Consider the following 16,236-nt stretch of genomic DNA (forward strand, 5'->3'; position numbering starts at 1 on the left):
TTTTTTTAGTGAGAAAAAGTTTATTTAGAATTTTATATGAGCGAAATTTGAGTGATGGCATTTTACCCTAGTTCTGAAAACCTGTTATTTGGAACTTTTTGTAAAAAGGCTATTGCTCTCTGAAAATGAATCAGTGAAATTTCACTCTCTGGAGAAATTTACTGGAGAATCAGTGCAAATTTTTTTTCTGAACACCGAGTTCTGAGTCTAGATTTTCTATAGAATTTCTTAAACGGTGATCCTTATTAAAATTATAGCGCCCATTGGATACTTGAAAGCCTCGCACAGAAAAAAAAAGTTATCTTGAGTCAAGGAAATATTTTTCAAGACAAACGTTTTCGGGAACTAAGTTAAGATTTTCTTGAGCCAAGAAAATTTGTCTTGATTTCTACTTTATCTGAGAAAGTTTAGGTTTCCAAAAAAATTTTCTAGAATCAAGAATATTTACCTTCAGTTGAGAATTTTTTTTCTGCGCGGGGGTATCAGGGAAGTCTTTTGAAAGAACGCTGACATGTAGAAGCGAATGAAAAAAGATTTCTACTCTTCGAGCTCAAAAAATTGTTAGACACGACCTAACATACATTTCACTGAAAAAAAAAAAAAAATTTCCGACGACATTTTTGGAACGAATCAACCGATTCAAATGATCTTGGTGGCAATCAAAAGAGCTTACCAAGACTGAGAACTGATTTTATTTTGAGGCGATTAGTGTAGTACTTCTATAAATAGTTGAAATAGCTTCCTAGGGCCTAAAATCTCGATATCTAATGAAAACTCGATTTTCGAAAATCGGACCGAAACCAATAACTTTCCTTTTTTAGAAAATTTTAAATTTTCATAGCGGGAAGTTAAAAATATGAAACACAAATATACATATGTAGAAGTTTCATAAGGGGACATAAGGGAATTTTTTGTGAAAAATTTTGATGAAGCCTCATAATTTCCAAATTTGTAAGTTGGGATAAAAAATTCGAAAACTATTTTTAAAAAAATTTTCGGGGCTCAAAAAAGAATTGAAACTACGAATTAAAGACAGTCAAATTTTTACCGTTAAAAAATTAATAATAGAAATTTATAGAGCATTCGATTCAAAAATGAACCTTTTTTTTTCACACGTAATTTAAAAATGCACATAACTTATTAAATTTCAATTTCACGGTTTCAAATTATAAGAAATTTTTTGTAGCCTATAGAATTTTCTAAAAGTTTATCGAATAACTTTTTGTCAGAAAATCAAAAGTTTACGAGTTATCAGTAGTTAGAGTAAATAAAAAATAATCATTGAACAAACATAAATAAATTATACATATGATAATTTGAATTTAGACTCTGTAATAAATGATCAGGTGAATACAAACAATAATATTGAGATATCTGTAGAGAGTTCAAATTATGTAAATCATTAAATGATAAACAATTATATTAATTATGCAGGTATTAGTTAATTTAACATTGAGTTTAGTGAATTAATGGCAAATATTGATAATTATTATTAATTACCATGGATCGGATGATTCAAAATGAATAATTGTTTGAATTGTATCGGAAAAATTAAATTATTTAAAATGCATAAATCAATCATCAATGGAAGAGTGTAATTATGGAAGTAAAATTATCGGAGAGTACAAGAAAAAAGGGAATAAAAATTAGGACGAGCAGAGAAGAGACAGGGAATGGAGAAGGATTGAATGAATAGAAAAAAAAAAAGAAGAAATTATTGGTACCGCAGAAGAAAATATTTCCTTGGAGCTGTTGACTTTGGCATGACACCAGGATAGTCGTGAAAGGATTTTTCGATCTCAGATATTGAGACGAGGAAAAATAGGGGCTTGCTAGAGGAAAGCTGTGGGAGTAGTAGAGTAGACATTTATGGGGGTGAGTAAAGTATGCCAAGGGATACGATGTATATTTTCCTTTACTCTGGCGTCGAATTTCACGTAACGGGAGAAGCCAATGCTAAAAAATAAAATGGAATAAAAAATAAAATGAGGTATAAAAAAAAAAAAAGGTTGAGAAAAATGTGGCTTTTAGTGAACCGAATATTGTCCAGGATTTTTTATGACTTAGACATTCCTTTTTTTTATACTAATGTCAACTATATAAAGTTTGTCAACTTGACGATTTTTCTTGAGACATTTTTCTATGATTATTACTACACAGAGAGAAAATTATGGTAATAGTTACAATATATTATGGGAATGGTTCCCATACTGCATGGTAACCGGTTTTTTTCAAATTTTGATTATAGGAATGGCACCCATATATATTATGGTAATCATTCCTATAATTATAGGTATGATTCCCATACGGTATCGGAATAGTTCCTATGGAATTATGTTAATCGTTACTATGTACCTATGGTAATGGTTACTATAATATTATGGTAATCGTTACCATAATATTATGGGAATAGTTACCATAATATTATGGGAATGGTTACCATAATATTATGGTAATGGTTACTATAATATTATGGCAATCGTTACCATAATATTACAAAAGCAGTTACCATAATATTATGGGAATAGTAACCATAATATTATAGGAATGGTTACCATAATATTATGGTAATGGTTACTATAATATTATGGCAATCGTTACCATAATATTACAAAAACAGTTACCATAATATTATGGGAATAGTAACCATAATATTATGGGAATGGTTACCATAATATTATGGTAATGGTTACTATAATATTATGGCAATCGTTACCATAATATTATGGGAATAGTAACCATAATATTATGGGAATGGTTACCATAATATTATGGTAATGGTTACTATAATATTATGGCAATCGTTACCATAATATTACAAAAACAGTTACCATAATATTATGGGAATAGTAACCATAATATTATGGGAATGGTTACCATAATATTATGGTAATGGTTACTATAATATTATGGCAATCGTTACCATAATATTACAAAAGCAGTTACCATAATATTATGGGAATAGTAACCATAATATTATAGGAATGGTTACCATAATATTATGGTAATGGTTACTATAATATTATGGCAATCGTTACCATAATATTACAAAAACAGTTACCATAATATTATGGGAATAGTAACCATAATATTATGGGAATGGTTACCATAATATTATGGTAATGGTTACTATAATATTATGGCAATCGTTACCATAATATTACAAAAACAGTTACCATAATATTATGGGAATAGTAACCATAATATTATGGGAATGGTTACCATAATATTATGGTAATGGTTACTATAATATTATGGCAATCGTTACCATAATATTACAAAAGCAGTTACCATAATATTATGGGAATAGTAACCATAATATTATAGGAATGGTTACCATAATATTATGGTAATGGTTACTATAATATTATGGCAATCGTTACCATAATATTACAAAAACAGTTACCATAATATTATGGGAATAGTAACCATAATATTATGGGAATGATTACCATAATATTATGGTAACCATTGCCATATACGCTTAGGAACCGTTACAATGTGGTTATAGGATTGGTTCCTGTTTGCTTATGGGAACTATTCCTATGAGTATGGTAATCATTACCATGATTCTTTCACATGCAATATGGGAACTGTTACCATAATGATAGGAATTGTTCCCATACTTATGGAAACTTTTCCCAGAAAGTACGGGTCTATATCCTATAATCCCAAGTAATCATTACCATAACGGTATGGGATGATATTTCATAAACGTACTAGGAACAGTTACTATAATTTTTTCTTCGTGTAGATAAAAACATTCATTTTTGAAAAATGGAGCAGTCAATAATTTTTTTCTGCTCTTCTTAGTATGATTTTTGACAAAAGATCTGAGAAGTGACCTAGGAAGCTATTCTGACTAATTTCAGAAGGATATCCGAGTGTCTGTATGTATGTGTGTGTGCGTGTGTATGGATGTAAACTTTTAATATCTTTTTAATGAACTGACCGATTAACATGTTTGAGGTGGCAATCAAAAGTTTGTTGGCCGCCAACTTTTCTGAAAATTTCAAATCGATCGATCAAATAGACTCTGATATGGAAGAAGAACAAAAAAAAGATTTTTTTTTTTCAGTTTTTTTTTTAAATTTTTCAGAAATGGCTCGATTGATCAATTCCAAAATCTAATCAGCACAAGAATTCAATAAAGCGCGTCGATTTCCGCCTCAATTATCTCAATCGGTTAATTTGTTCGTAAGATATCGTGGGAGAAAGAAATGCTAAAAAACGGTTTTTTTCTAAAACAATAGCATACAACAGTATTTTCGAGCTCGAAGAGCTCAAAAATTTATTCACGACAGTGTTTTCGGGCTCAAGAAGCTCAAAAACTGTGGGAAGTTTTGGGGCTGGCCCGCAGGGTCAACCGATAGACCGATTTTTTTCTTTGGTTATTGACCATCTTTTACGAGGAAAATAAACTTGTAAAGTTCAAACGATAGTTAAAACGTTATTAATAAAAAAAATAAAAATTTTGCAAAAAGTTATAGTTATATAAATAACATAACAATATATCTATCAGAAAGTTAACTCACAATTTTCCATTGTCTCCAGTAATCTAATTTTCTCAACATGACGGGAACGGGAGTGTGAGTAAAGAGAAGACCAGTAAGAGCATTCAGGGTGCGAGAGAGAAATGGCTTATAGGGGTGAGAAAACTAACGGTAGAACTTTTCGGGTGTCTTGCATGTTTCGACATAGTTGCAAGATAACAGGGAGAAAATCTTTCGAATTAAGAACAAAACGAAGGACTTGCACATAAGGATCGTCGTGTAGTAAAAACTTTATTTTTGTTATTTCACCAAATAACTTTTCTTTAATTTTTTATTTTTCTTTAGCGTTTTTCTTGGTTTAGTCACACTCAGTTACCCATAACACAAACATACCCACATACATTTTTTTTCATGCTCACTGTTCAAATTCATGTAGTATACGTTCACGATGAAAACACTCCCAGTACAGTTTAATAATAATTTTATAAAATATTTAAATTTAAAGCTTTATAAATTTTGAATTCCATAATTCGTTGCCGACTTTTTCGTAGAATGAAATCCTCTACAATGTAAAGTAACCATTTGTTTTTTTTTTTCGTGACCTTAAAAATTAATCAGAAGTAAAAGATTTTAGAATTTTTATTAAAAATAAACTTTCAATCCCCGTAACTAAAAAATTCTCTTAGATACGGATTTTACTAGAAGAGCTTTTTTATAAATAATTTAGTGTCCCTGGCATTGAATATTTTTATGAGGCCAATAGATGATTATTTCATAATGGATAATAACAATAAAAAAAAAAAAAATTGGAAAATTCGCCATTTTTGCGCTCATTTGAGCAAAACACTATATATTAGAGTGGCCCAAAAAAACTGACTATTTTTTTTTTTCGAGTCTTTTATGAAAATTTGTTGGTTTACGATGTTTCAAGAAGCCTCTCCAAAAATTAGCTCGATAAAAAATTTTTAAGAGGTCACTCACGAATTTTGAAAATATCAAAAATGATTGAAATTCGAATTTTTAATTTCTAAATTTTTTCTTTCTCGTGGCAGCAATAGTTTATACTTGTAAATTGATGATTATGGGGAAAATTTTAGCCCAAAATTTAAATATTTAAACGGCGCTCAAGAATTTTGAATATCAACTGATAATTTGTAACTAATGGTTTAAATTAGTTGTTGTATTTTTTTATGACTCAATTATTGTCATTTCAGTAAAATATAACTTTTGCATGACCAAAAATATACAGGACAGTCTTAAACAATAAAATTTGGTAAGTTTCGAATAACCGAAAAAACCGAAAAATTGAATTAAAAAAAAAAAAAAAAAAAAAAAAAAAAAAAAAAAAAAGTATGTAAATAACTTATTATTTCTGTTTCTCGGGTTATATTTTCGTTCACTGTGATGCCATTTGATGGTGAAAAAATCGAGAAGCTTTATTATTAATATTTAAGGGTCGCTCGAAAACGTTCGAAAGACAGCACTTGGAAACATTCAAAATTCTTGAGCGAGGTTTAAAAATTTTAATTTTGAGGTTAAATTTTTAACGCAGTCATGATTTCACAAATATAAACTATTGCTGCCATGAGAAAGAAAATAATTTGAAATAAAATTTCAAATTTCGATTATTTTTGATATTTTTAAAATTCTTGAGCGACCTCTTGAAAATTTTTCATCGAGCTGATTTTTGGAGAATCTTCTTAAAACATCGTCAACCAAAAAATTTTCATAAGACTCGAAAAAAAAAATAGTCGGTTTTTTTACGACACCCTGATATATATGTTATATGTATATGAAAATATTTAATTAAATACTAATGCTTTTGCAACACTTGCGTGTATTAATACGGTAATTTAATACAGAGTATTTACAATTTTATTATTATTATAGCGTGCAATGAACAAAAGATAAGTTAGAAAATAAGGCGGGTAGTCAGGGTAAGAAGAGACAGGGGCGGTAAACATAAAAGCTTATTACGGATTTTATTACTGGGTAAAATGCGTTAGGGAATTAAATGACTCACTCTTCGATTAGCTTAATTAAACAATATCTTAATGAAGTTAATAAACACTATTACTATATTGATAAATAGGATTTTTTCATTAACATATCAATAATGATAAATAATTAATTAATGCAATACAAATAAATTAAAGGTTCTGAACAAATATCGACTAAGGCTTTGTTTTTAGAAAAAATATTTAAATTTAATGGGCTGTTACTTGAGATAAACTTGCGATAGGGGGTCACAAAAACCATTTTGAAATTAAAATTCTTTATTTTTTAACTACTTTAGTTATTCTATCAAAAATTAGTTCTAAAAGTTCCAGATCTGAAGAACGGAACAAAAAAAAGTTCAAATATTTTATTTTTTTATTTTTGGGTCCACAGTATTTTTAGAAAGTAATTCGATAGTTAACTTTAAAAGCTTGTTTTTCCAAAAAAATTAAATAAAGAAGCTTAAACTTTTTTTTTATATTTATAATGAGTACAAAAAATTATTTAAAATTAAAAAAAAAATTTATATCGGCTCTATGTACAAAAATTAGATCAAAATTACCGTTCTTTACTACTAGATACTCAATTATTACGTTTTTATTCGTTAAAGACCAAAAAGTTGTTTATAAGCCTCAAAAATCAAATGGCGCCCACTTTAGCCCTTTTAATCGATTGCCTATAGCTCTGGTTTTTATTTACCGATTTCAATAATCAAGCGCTCAAAATTTTTCCAGTTTCACAGGCTTTCATATCCTGTAAGGTTATTTCAAACTAACGCACGGGTGCTGAGTAATTTACAAAAATATAAAAATCGAAAATGTTCAAAAATCAGTTTTTCTAATACTTAGTACATAATTACCGTGTGCCAGAGCTGTTATGAGTGAAAAAAAATATTTTCTTGGATATACTAGACATTTCAAGCTTTAATTTAATTTTTTCTTAAAAGAATACTTTTATTAAAGATTTTTTTTAATTTTGAAATATTCTTAATTTTTCGATAATATATCAATATTCTAAAAAAAAATTACCCATCAATTTTTATTAATTATTATTTAAAACAAAAAACTTGAAATATTTTTAATTTAAAAATTATCGCCCTATTATCACGTCGTTTAAAACACGTATAAACGATAATGAAACTTATAACAGCACTTAAATAAATCTTTAAAACTAAAAAGAAGTATGAAAAGTATATTTTTAACGACACATTATTGGTTTTACGTTCATATATATATATATATATATATATATATATATATATATATATATATATATATTGAACTAACCTCCTGTCATCTTTTTAGTAATTTTAAGGATTTTATATTTTATAGGAGCATAAAAAATACTGGAAGGTATAAAGGTATAAAGCATACAAGAAGGTTCCAAGAGCTGTATAGAGTATTTTATGACAAGTACACTAGTACAGGGTCTATACATACTTAGTTGCGTAAAATAGCCTGATCTTAACTTTTCATTCTAATGCTTACTCTTTTCAACTTCTCAGCTCTCTATAAACCCTCGTATTCGTAGACATTTATGTGACTTTTGTGCAAAGTTCCGGACAAGAAGATTTTTATCCCTTACCTCTATCGATCTTTAAATTCACTGTGTCCTTTTCTTATTTCCCTTCAGATATAAATGGGGGCCACTACCATACGTCTGCATCTATGTCCGACTACCTAAAGATTATTCTACTTCACATATGTTCCGCATATACTTTAGTGTAAGCTATGAAAAATAAATTGCTTGCCAAAAAATTTTTCAATGAAACTTACGGAATTCATATTACACGACTGGACCATTGAAATATTGAAACAACCATTTTATTGAATATCTAAGATCAATAAGCTAAAAAAATATATTACATTAGATAAAAATGGTTATTCCAATTTTTCCAATATTCTTCATATGCTTGTAACTTCTGAACTATTTGAGCAACTTTAACATTAATACTGCTTACGAGATCGTAAATTTTCCTGTCTTTAAAAATATACTATCGACAAGAACTTATCTTCTGATCTAATTACCAAAAACGCGCTTCAAAAGTCGATTAATAATCTGGCGCCCAAAATGGTCTGTACAAAATCTTCGATAATTCGATTATTTACTGATCAAATTTAATCATTAGAGGACATTGGTTTCTATTTTTGATTTAGACAATTTTGACTCCAGACAATCGATTTTTTGAAATTTTCCCTCTAGAATTTGGAACAACCGCGCACTCTACCGTCAACTTAAACTCAACAAAGTCAGCAATTTTTTTTTGTGGCCCTTGAGCAGCTTCGACTTTTGCCCTCGAAATCTTCAACATTCATCCTTCAGAATGATCTTTTCTAGACAACCCACTTTCAGAACCAAATCTATTTAAAATAGTCTGTCTTTGGCATAAAACCCTGATTTTTTTTAAATATTGAAAATTCAAAAAATGGCGCGTAATCGGGTGAAAAAGTTTTCGTTACGGATTTTGTATTTTTACAAAAAGTCCAATATGACAAAGGCTGAAGCTTTTTGGTGAAGTTAAGAAATATGTTCTCGGATTTATTCTGAAAGAAATTTTACAAACTCGAGTATTGGGCATTTTTCTACGCTGGGGTAAAAATCTCACCGTATGACTCATACGTCTTTTTACAGAAGTCATTTAAGGGTTAACATCTAACCGCAGAAAAAAATCGTAAATTTACTATTCTCTGTGATTGTAAACTCAATTATTACCTTTTTACTGATTAAAAGTCCAAAAAGTTGCTAATAATCAAAAAATTAAATGGCGCCCATTTTAACCCTTTAATCGATTGTCTATAACTCTGGTTATTATTTATCGATTCTACTGATCAAGTGCTTAAAATTTTTCCTGCTTCGCAAGCTTTCAAACCCTGTAAGGTCATTCCAAACTAACGCACGAGAGCCGAATAATCTCAAAAAATGTCAAAACCGAAAAATTTCACAAAGAAGTTTTTCTAAAATTTAATGCATAATTTCCATATGTGAGTGCTGTAAAAATTGAAAAAATGTTTTCTTGAATACATCTAAGTTATATTAATCATAAAACATGGTATTATAATAAACTACGAAAATGGTGTCATTAAAATAAACACAAGGAACGTTTGTAACACATCAATGGACAGAACCTTTGAACTGCTATCTTATAAATATAACAGACAGTAAATCTTGAAATTCAAATCTATGATAAAAAAAAAAATAATGTTGAAATACAAACAGAAAATAGGAGATCAAATAAAACGGTTGAAGAGATTCGCTTGATACCCTCTCAAGTAAATCGTCAAGACTTTATAAAAGTCAAGAAGTCTTTACGTTTGCATATCCGTTGCCAAGAAAACTCTCTTTATATTTAAAAAAAAAATATATATATATATGTATATATATATATCTATCACATCTAAGATAACTTACCGAGAACTCAGCATTTATGATCCCAAATTTTCCATATGTTGCACCAGTTTAATGTCCGATTTAACAATGAAAATGATTTTTAACATTTCTTTTGTCTATTGTCAATTCTCACGACACTTTGTTAAAGACTGTTCATATTTGTTGCCAGACACTGGAGTCATTGTAGACTATAACAATGATGATGTGTACGGAATATGAAAGACTTGGTCTGATGAATTGTTAATGATGTTAAACAAACTCAACAGGTAACAGGTTATCTTATTAACGCGTAGGTGTACAAAGTACAATATACAATACAATAGAAATATACATATAGAAGAAAGCTGACTGAGGAATGACTCGAGACTTGTTTAAATGATTGAAACAAAAGAAAGTCTTTGACATTTATTGTTTTTTTTTTCTTTTCTTATTATTATCAAATTAACGTGCAACAGGTGCCAGACCATCTGCGATGGCACCACTTTGACTTTACGGTACTTATTCTATGTCGCTTGGCCCTATACTAGTACTGTATATATGTATGAATAGATATAGTGATATATTTGTAGGTAACGATGAAGCGAGTTTAACATGGTTAATTTGAATTCGTAGGTTACGTGTAAGCGAAAAGCTAGAGCTAAACTTTACCAAAATTTACTCAACGTCACTCGGGATCTAATTGCTCTTTATATTCCCAGAGGTTATGTATATTAATTTATACGAAAGGTTTAAGTAGGAGGTTCTGAGTTTTGAGAAAGATGCTTGTCGGTTAAAAATATTGTTATAGTCAAAGTTTGAGTGGCTATTAAACATGGATTTTAATAAGGAACTGGGTTGTTTTTTTTTTTTTTTTTTTTTTTTTTTTTTTTTTTTTTTTTTAATTAAACTAATGAGTGGATCTATTTAAAGGAAACAAGTGGAAAATGAGACATTATACTAGAATCAAAACAAATTATTGTTTGTTTGAAAAAATTTACTTGCGTTTTTTAAAAGAGGAGGGGAGGGGGAGGGGATCAACTTGGACAACTTTAGACTATTCAGAATATTTAGTATTTTTTTTGTCTCAATTTTTTTACTGAAAATTTAAGAAATTGACATTGAAGTAAAATGGGCCGCGATTAATAAAAAAAATTTTGATTCGCTTCATTGTCAGGGCTGGTCAACTTGCCCTATTTTTTGTCTGATGTAAATTTTAAAAATAATTTAATAAATTTTCAGAATTTTTATATGCTAATAAAAATGCAGAAAAAAATATTTTTACGATTACTTTTTTTTTTAATAAATAAAAAAATAGTTTTTGGCCTTTTTCATTATTCAGCACCATAAGGTATTAAATTATTTACACCAAAGTCCTTTGAGTAAAATTTTTATGTTCGAGAATTTTTTTGTTACAGAGGGTGAAAGTTATTTTTTAATCAAAGCTCTTATAAAATTTTTTACTACTACTAAAATTTTGAAGAGACATAAAAAAAATTGAACGATTGTTTTGTAAAGAATTGCATGGGTGAATAAAAACGTCTGAAATAAGTTGATAAATTGAAAATTTTAATGAGACAAAAAAAATTTTCGTTACTTTTAAAAAAGAATCGATTTTCAAGTCTACACTGAGTAATTTTCAATTTCTTTAGAAATTTTAATAAAATCGTTTCTATATTCTATCAAAAATTAGAAAAAAATCGATAATCTAACACTTAATGACGTAAATCGATACGAGATAAAAATTTCACTTCCTGTACTTTAAATTCTAATTTCTATTCATAAAAATAATCCGCTTATTTTCATCTCTCAGTAAAAAATATATTTTCATTAAAAATTCATACTAAATCTTAGTATCTTTAAGTAATAGCTTAATCGGATAAAACTGCAGTTAAAAATACACGACTGTTGTAATAAGAATTCATTGAATAGTTAATGAAAGATATTAACTCGCTTTTCCAAAATAAATATTTAGTTTAATTTAAGCAAGTAATGGCGCTTAAAATAATACAGTAAGAGGCTGCTTGGAGGTAATTCTTGTTTGAAATGCTATGGCATCATTGTAAAACCGGACACGTTGGCCATCTGACGGAATTTTAAATAAACACAAACAAAAATTACTATGGTTAATTTTACTGTAGCCATAGTAATTTTCGCATGTGTTTATTTCGAATTCCGTTAGGTGGCCAACATGATTCACGTTTACTATGACGCCATAGCATTTTTAAAAAGAATCATTTCTCCGTATATTCATTAGAAATTATATGTAAGGTTATTGCTTAGAGATGTGCGAAAGATTTAAACTTATTAATTATTTGAACTAATATTTGTACCAAATCGTATTGAATTATTTGTAAATTTTTGAATAATTTGTAATTTGTAATGCAGAGCAAGCCCGAAAAATTTCGAAAGTGAACGAGATTTTTCGATCACAACACTTTAACGTTTTTTTAATTAATTAATTAAATTTTAAAACAGTTATGACAGTTAAAAGTCATTGAATTTTAAAAAGTAAGGGAGAGGGCACTGTCTGAGAATGTCTTCAATAAAGAATCAGCTGTTGCTTCTAGGTTATGTATCGACCAACCGCCCAACCGTAAACTAACCTCACTATATTTATTTTCAAATTAGTTTACATAAATCTAATAATGTTTGATTATAATAACTAGTATATTATAATAATAAATAAAAAAGTTTCGTCACTACGAAAATAATTTAAAAATTAAGAAAAAACAAGAGAATGCAACCTTCTGAAAATTTTTGGTTTCAGCCATAACTCAATGAAAAATATCAGTCTTGACATGTATCACCTTGTAAAAATATGAATAGGCATAGAAAATTTTTTTTAAAGAAAAATCCCACATTAACCCAGTTCACGTTTTAAAATGAAATTCTTGTGTAAAAAACTGAAATAACTTTATATTACACGATAGTTGTATTAGATTTGTTTTTCATTTTATTTAACACCCACGAAATAGATGGACGCAACAAGTACTCCAATCAATCCACCGTAAACTACTTCAATAAAAATCTCTCATTTCCTCGGAAATCAGAAAGTTTTACTTATATTTTTTTTTTACCTTTCAGCAACAGGTTTCGCGATTTCATTAATACTTTATATTTTAAACATCAATTATATATGACATTGATGTCATATAAATTCAAATATTTATACTTCATTTAAAAAGAAAAATCATTATTTATTTAAATAATTGACTGCTTGATATTTAATAATAAACATAAAAGTATAGACAGGAACAAAAAAAATCAATTCTCTATTGATAAAGTGAAACGAGAGTCAAATTCGCGCGAAAGGGATGAAATTAACTTGCAACAGGTAGTCGTTTATGTCTCGTCAAATTTACATGACTATTTATCTTTTTTTTTCCTATTTTTTTTGTTATTTTTCGCTTCATATTTCAACCATTTTATTTTATACTCTAAAATTCAATCTAGCTCTCGTCATTTATAATTGATCGCTCGCAATAATAAGTAACGCTGTGGATTAAAATATAAATTGCGAGGAAATAAAAATACGTAAGGGCGCGTAATATTGACGAATGTTAAGAGAATGATGAAAATAATAATAAAAATAATAAGGGAAAAAATAAATTTAATAAGAAAAAAAAAACACTTGAAGACGTATCTACCCTATTCTGCCAACGCACTGAACTGGTGTTCGATACTCAAGAACGGTTATATCCTGTCCCCACTCTCTGATCTTCCGGAGACAAGATGGCCGACTGAGCTACTGGTGCCATAAAATGGCGCCTGCGCATTCCCGGCAACCTCTTTCTCTCATGTAATATCTCACCCACATATTTTGCTACTCACTTATACCTATATACTAAGCGCTGAGCACATACCCGAGCTTTTATACTCCACTCTCTGTCCCCTCTACTTTCAATTTACTTGCATTATTGTTCCGTTATTATTTCCATTTTTCTCTTTTATTTTTTTTTTATTTTTTTTTTTTTTTTTTTTTTTTGTACCTAGACATTTTTATTTTAATCACGAACCAGACAAAAATGTACCAGCCAAACTTCACAAAAATTATATAATCCGTCAATCTTTATTTTAAAGTTACTACCGAACTAAAAAATATGATTAGGGGAAGATGGGGCGGGTTTGAGATAATAAAAAAAAAATTTTATTAAAAATATTCAAGTGGATTAAGCCCGCGGCTAAAAAATAAATGTAAAGAAAATTATTTTTTTAAAAAAGGACTCGTTAGTTTTTTTTTTTTTTTTTTAACAAATTATGAGATCAATAAAAATGAAGTTAATTAAAAACAGGGCATGCGTATTAATGTAAATGTAAATTGAGTTTAGGTCAGTGAAATTTGCTTTGTGCAGATTAGTGTCCTAGTTATTGACAAGGAACTATTTTACATCAAGCGCTCTTCTGAATAATTACTTTATTAAATATTGAAGGGTTGGATTTTATTGAACTGGATAGTGACAAAAATTCTAGATTATGTTTAGTCAGAAGTTATAGTCAATATGTTTTATAAAAAAGAATGTTTTGGTGTACTAATTAATGAGACGATGGCCTGATTATCGACGTCCCAATAACTGACACCTAGTTAAATTTATAAATTATAAAATATATCATTTTTGAAATAAATATTTAATATTTTAAATAGCTGGAGAAACTAATAAACATGTGGATATAAATATTTAAGAGTTGACTCAGTGAACATTATTTAACGAAAGTTATTATTTTATGTTTAAGGGTTTAGATAGATAGTTTAGAGTTTATTTTTAATATCGAGGCTGGGTAAGTTAATGTTTAAATAGCCGGTCGGTGATAGGGACTGACAAAGCTTTTAAGTGCACCAGTTATTAACAGCAACTATTTTTTTCCTAACTAACCATTAGATCAATCAAATTTAATAACTTAATCCTTTTTTACGACCTTATCAATACATATTTACGTGTATTAACATATTTAATACAGTAATAATCTATAAAAAATTAACAATAAAAAATAAAACAGCTCCTAGTGGCCTAGTTATTTAGCCCTAATTTTAATCTTTTTGACTTTTTTGTTTATTTTAAAAATATAAATATTTTACGAATATTTAAATAATCATTAACAGAGTAACGAGTTATATCTTCAGATATTAATAAAAATAGTTAATTACGGTACTTGTAATAAAAAAAATAAATAAATAAAGACCATCATGTTTTATTTCTTTCGGAGTCGAAATCTTAGAGAAAGTTTTGAGTCATCGTCATCTTGGACTCAGACATTTTTATCATTACACTTTGCAATCATGATTAAATATTCACGTACGCGTCCCTAATAAATTATACCAACATTTAAAATAATTGTTGAATGTAAAAAATAATAAAAACATTGAAGTACGTTCAATAAAGAGTGCTCTTATTATTATACGTCTCAGAAAGGCTCTCAAATAAAAAGCGTTTTAAAACAAATATTTCTACTTAAAATAATATTTCACGGTAATTCAATCATTCTTACGATTCTCATTTATAAGTCCTGAATTCACTATTTAAAATGCACCACTTCCTTTTTATTAAATAAATTTTCACTAATTATATTCTACCTCACCCTCGACATCATAAATAATATGACACAAAAAAACTAAAATTGAACATTTATATTTTAATTTACAAATTTGTAACAATTTACTGAAAGAGATGACGCGGAACGAGGTAATTTTCCTGCGGAAGTGTAGGTAGCATAGCATCCGACAATTAGGACATCCATTCTAGCGTTTTAGCTGAATGTAATATGAAGCGATTATTAAAATAAAAATCACCGGAAAAGGTGACGATGAAGTTTTTGAAAATGAAAAAGTGTCTGGTGAGTGAGCCAGTAAATAAAAATAAGATAAAAGTAAATATAAAAATTATACCCGGGCCAAAACGCCACTTGTTGGCCGAGACCCGAATATAGAGACCGATGATATAGAAACGGCTAGGGGATGATAGAGGGAGCAACAGATGCCTCCGGGCATTGGCGATGAATCCGGGCCGAGGCTTCGAGAGGTTACCCTGGCATTTCCTTTCTCTGGGTCGCCGGTCGAGCGAATCCACTAGGGCAATGGTCCTGCTTCCGAGACTCATCCCGTTAAGAACCTTTTCCACCCCATAACTTTCTCTCTCTCCGTCTTATTCAGCCCACCTTCTCAATCGGCTGAATAAACTTCCGATTATTATTCCAACGTCGTCTACTCTCTCAAGACTACATCCCACATCTACTATCACTCAATTTAAGACAATTATTCTCACTAATATTACCCTTTCTCATTAACGAAAGTACTTTCGAAAATTACTTCTTTGAAGTTTAATCAATAGAAGTAAATTAACAAAACCTTTCATAATTTTTAAGAGCAACCAATTTTCATAAAAAA

This window comes from Microplitis demolitor, chromosome 2 (assembly GCF_026212275.2).
Source record: "Microplitis demolitor isolate Queensland-Clemson2020A chromosome 2, iyMicDemo2.1a, whole genome shotgun sequence".
NCBI lineage: Eukaryota > Metazoa > Arthropoda > Insecta > Hymenoptera > Braconidae > Microplitis > Microplitis demolitor.